Source organism: Macrotis lagotis, chromosome X (genome assembly GCF_037893015.1).
Source record: "Macrotis lagotis isolate mMagLag1 chromosome X, bilby.v1.9.chrom.fasta, whole genome shotgun sequence".
Lineage (NCBI taxonomy): Eukaryota > Metazoa > Chordata > Mammalia > Peramelemorphia > Peramelidae > Macrotis > Macrotis lagotis.
The window spans coordinates 501,472,785-501,477,153 of record NC_133666.1 but is presented as its reverse complement, the minus strand read 5'-3'; the positions used below and the strand labels follow the sequence as shown (position 1 = coordinate 501,477,153).

Sequence of the window (4,369 nt, the reverse complement as noted above, 5' to 3'; positions counted from 1 at the left end):
AGAACTTTGCCCAAGGCTGATGAAATTTAGAGGAAACACTCCTTCCTGTACACTTTTTCAGAAGCAAAGAAACAATGGAGTTTAGCACCTAGTTAGCAAGAATAATTAATTAAAATAGGAAGCTACCAGATGGCACACAGTTTCCTCTCCCAGCTGCCATGCCCCCCAGGTAAGCCCCCCCTCTTCCCACACTACAGTAGAGCAGTCTCATTGTGTCCTAGGGTCTTTGTTTCTCACACACATACATGTACAAAGAACAAATTCAGATGATATATATATATATGTATATATATATATATATATATATATATATACATATATATTTGTTCTTTGTAAGCTAATATGAGGTGTTTTTTATGTTCTCCTGATCACATTTTTTCAGATTCAGGGATTTCCCAATGAGTTGCTGACCTGATTATGCCTGTTCCAAGAAGTTTGCCTCAGATATAAAACCTCCTTATTATGGCTCTATAGTAGACCATGTGTAGCACTGGAGAGAACATCAAGACTGGATGATTAGCTTAACATTCATGTCAATATATATACAAAATAAATATCAGGTAACTGGTTGGTGGAGGGAATGGGTCTGCATTAAAAGTTGAAGGGATCAGCAAAGGCTTCATGTAGAACATGGTGCTGGGGCTGAACTTTGAGGAAACTCAAGATTTTAAGAGGAAGAAGTGAGGAAGGCAGTTAGTTGCATGCAGGACACCTGTGCAAAAATCAAAGAAGTAGAAAATATTGTATCATGTGTGAAAATGAAAGATATTTAAAAATTGATTAATGAAAAAGCATTTATTAATTACTATGTCCTAATAATTATACAAAGTACTGGGAATATAATTATCAAGCAAAGGCAATCCTTGCCCTCCTGGAAGGAGCTTGCATTCTAATAATTGAATGAATATTCATTTCTTTGTTTTTTATTTTTTGAAAATGAAAATGCAATTTATTTAAAAGGAAACAAATTAAATCTACAGACACTAAACTGGAATACATAAATTAGAGCATACAGTTTTTAATAGTCATAGAGTCTAAGAGTTGGAAGGGACCTCAGAGGCCATCTAGTCCAATGGTACCTGAACAAGAATCCTCTTTTCAACATATTCAGAAGCATCACAGAATCATGATGAAATTGCACTTAATTCAGAATTTATATATAGATTCCATCATTCCTATTCCTTGCTATTGAACATTTACCACATAATTTCTTTCTTCCGTACAAAAAAGGCTCAGAACAAACATTTATACATTCTATTTGATTTTCAACATTTAGTCATAACTGATTTAAAAAAAAGACCAGATAATTTCACCCTGTCTTGCTGATCTGTTTCAGATTTTTTAAACTCAGAGGCAGACAGTTCTAAAACAGATTCACAAATCCAGAATATCCTGAATTGCCATTGTTATCCATTTCTGCACTAACAAAATCATTCTCCCACTCCAGCCCATTAGAATAATCAGAAGCTGAAGTAGGATTACTTCCAGTCTTCTTGCTACTATATTTCAATGCAGCCCGTAGAATATCCTTTTCAGTTTTGGAATGTTCTCTTAATGGGACCATTCTATTCATTCCTTCCTCATCTTCCCACTCTAGATCTAGGGATGTGCTGTCATCATTTCCACTCGATTTGGTTTTGGTCATTAAGTCACAACTACTGTCTGTGTTTGGTGTCAAACCTGGCCTCTGATGAAAGCCTACTACTTTGAAAAACTTCATATTGTGACTTTATATTTCTCAAATAGGATTCAAAGTCTTCTTCTGTCCCTGAACTTTGATATTGAATGAATATTCATAAGGAATGGTAGCTAAGGAGGGAGATTTTGATATAAAAGTTATAGGGAGGGAGACCACAGAGGAGTAAGTTGATGCTCCCAGTCCGGGCACAATGGCAAAGTCGATCATGGTTCATAGTTTCAGAGCTGGAGGCAGGTTAGGGAAGGGTGAATTTTTGAAAACAGAGGAGTTAATGGAAAAGGTAAGAAGGAAACAAAGCATATCTTAGGCTTTCCAGATGTAGTGTTCTGGAAGAGGTAGTCATCATTTAAGAGAGTTGGGCCTTATCAGGAAGTTTCTTCAGGTCATAATCTCTGGAATTAGTGGGAAGGTGATTGGTGAGAAGGCCATGAAGGAGGTAACTAGAGAGAACCAAAGTGAAAATTAAGGATGTCAGTTGGGCTGGATGATAGAAATCTTGATAGGGAGTAAGGTATAAAAAAAAATTAGAAAGGTTAGTTGGAGTCAGGTGGTAAAGGGCTTAAAATGCCAAACAGAAAGTTTATGTTTGATCACAGAAGTAATTAGGAATCAATGGAGTTTATAGAGCAGGATAGTGATTTGGTTGGGCCTGTGTTTGGCAATATCATTCTGGAAGCTATGTCAAAGGTATATTGGAGAAAGGGAAGCGTGGAGACCATTTAAGAGGCTATTGAAATAGTTCAGGAGAGAGATGATGAAGACTAGGAAACTAATTGCTAACATTTAAATACATAATAGGGTCTTAAAGTTTGTTAAACACTTTACACATGTGATCTATATAGTCTGAAAAGCTCCAGGTCTGGGCTCACACAGGCCCAGATTCATCATGTATAGACATGACTCCAAAGAGCAAGAAGGCCTTGCTTTTCTCTTTCTGACTGATTGTCCCAGCCCCAGAGAAATCTGTGGTTATCCTCCTAGGAAAGACACTCATTGTTCAATCAACGAGTGTTGATCTTTTAACCAACTCTCCTACCTTAGACCAGATTATGATTACAAGTTTTTAACATGTTATTAAATTAATTATAAATGCCCAGATTCCTTTATGAGGGTAGAACACCTTTCTCTAAATGAATCAGAAGGGGTAATCAATCCCATTTTGTCTGACAAAGAACAGGCATACCCTGGGGAATCTTTAAAAGAATTTAAGGGAATGCAAGCTCTTGAAGATTTTCTGGAGGAGAAACCTGAAAGAGGTATTCAGGGACAGAAGAGTGAACTCTTCCTCCCCCCTTTCCCATAGTGCCTGGCAGGGACTTGCCCAGAGGGAAGCACTCCATGAATTTTAAAGTTCATTGTTTTGAGAAAGTTTAAACATTTAAAAATGAATGAATGAAAAAACATTTATTAATTACTATGTGCCAAGTATTATAATGTTTGTCCATTTTTGAAGAAAACCATGACAACGGGGTGGTGATACCATGACAAGTATGTGAATTAGATTTGATTAAGATTGTGCTGGTCACCATTCTCACTTTCTCCTCTAGAGTCATCTGGGTCCAGTGGCCAGATATGAATCAGGACAAATGGAGATAATCCTGAATTCAAGGCAATCAGGGTTAAATGTCTTGCCCAAGGTCACACAGCTAGTAAGTGTCTGAGATCTGATTTGAACTCAGGTCCTCCTGACTTCAGGACTGGCATGCTATCCACTGTACATCTAGCTGAGCTACCAAGCATTGTACTAAGCACTGGAAATATAATTATTGAATGTCTTTGAGACAGACATTGACAAAAAGCAATCACTTGAAAAAAAGAAAATATTTTATGGAATGAGACCTCTGGCAGGAGAGAAAAGAGTTAGTTATGGACTTAAAAGATCCAGTCCTAACAATGTTGAAAGTGAAGTATAGTGAGGAAGAGAAGTTGGGAACCTAACTTAACAACTTATGTATCAGAAAATACACTCAAAGACAGCTGTGTAAGGATTCTAGAAAAGAGAGGACTTCTAGGACTTTCTATACCAGAAATCAGTCATTAGTTGCCTTTGCATATTTACTATACATGTGACTTACTACCATTTAACTCTAAATCAGAACCCACTGAAACACTATGAATTTCAGGGAAAGTATGTAGCAAGTATATGGGGGGAAATGTTTTGTAGCTACTGTTTTTATGATGTCATTTTAGTAAATGCGCTTGCTAAGAATTAATTCATCAATGTGAAGTATATTTTGGGGGCCCAAGAGCTATGATATTAAGGTAGCTGCCCACAGGGCACCCTAAAACCAGTAGAAGTAGCAACCATTCAGTAGAGCACTGAATATGCAGTAATCAAACCCACATTTGAACCCCAACTCCTGTGTGCCTTTAGCAAGTGATTTCATCTGGGTCTCAGTTTCCCTATCAATAAAACAAGGTTGTTCTATCTAAGGCTCCTTTCAGCTCTTATATTCTATGGTGAGGTCTAGGAAAACTTATACCCACAATCTCTTTTCTAGTTATACTTGAATTCTAAAGTTAACTCTACTCAACCTTTCAGTGAACAAACTGGGGTAGTAGCCCAGAAGGGATACACCATTAGGTGTAAAACAACTATTTATTTCTTTTTCCACAGAAAAAAACTTAAGCAGAAAAACAGGAAACATTTCAAATCGCCCATTATATTCC

General features: G+C 37.0%; 1 pseudogene; it reads right to left on the bottom strand.

The window, feature by feature from the left end:
* Window positions 1-1,265: 1,265 nt before the first annotated feature.
* Window positions 1,266-1,778, bottom strand: LOC141499307 (AP-1 complex-associated regulatory protein pseudogene; annotated as a pseudogene).
* Between the last annotated feature and the right edge of the window lie 2,591 nt (window positions 1,779-4,369).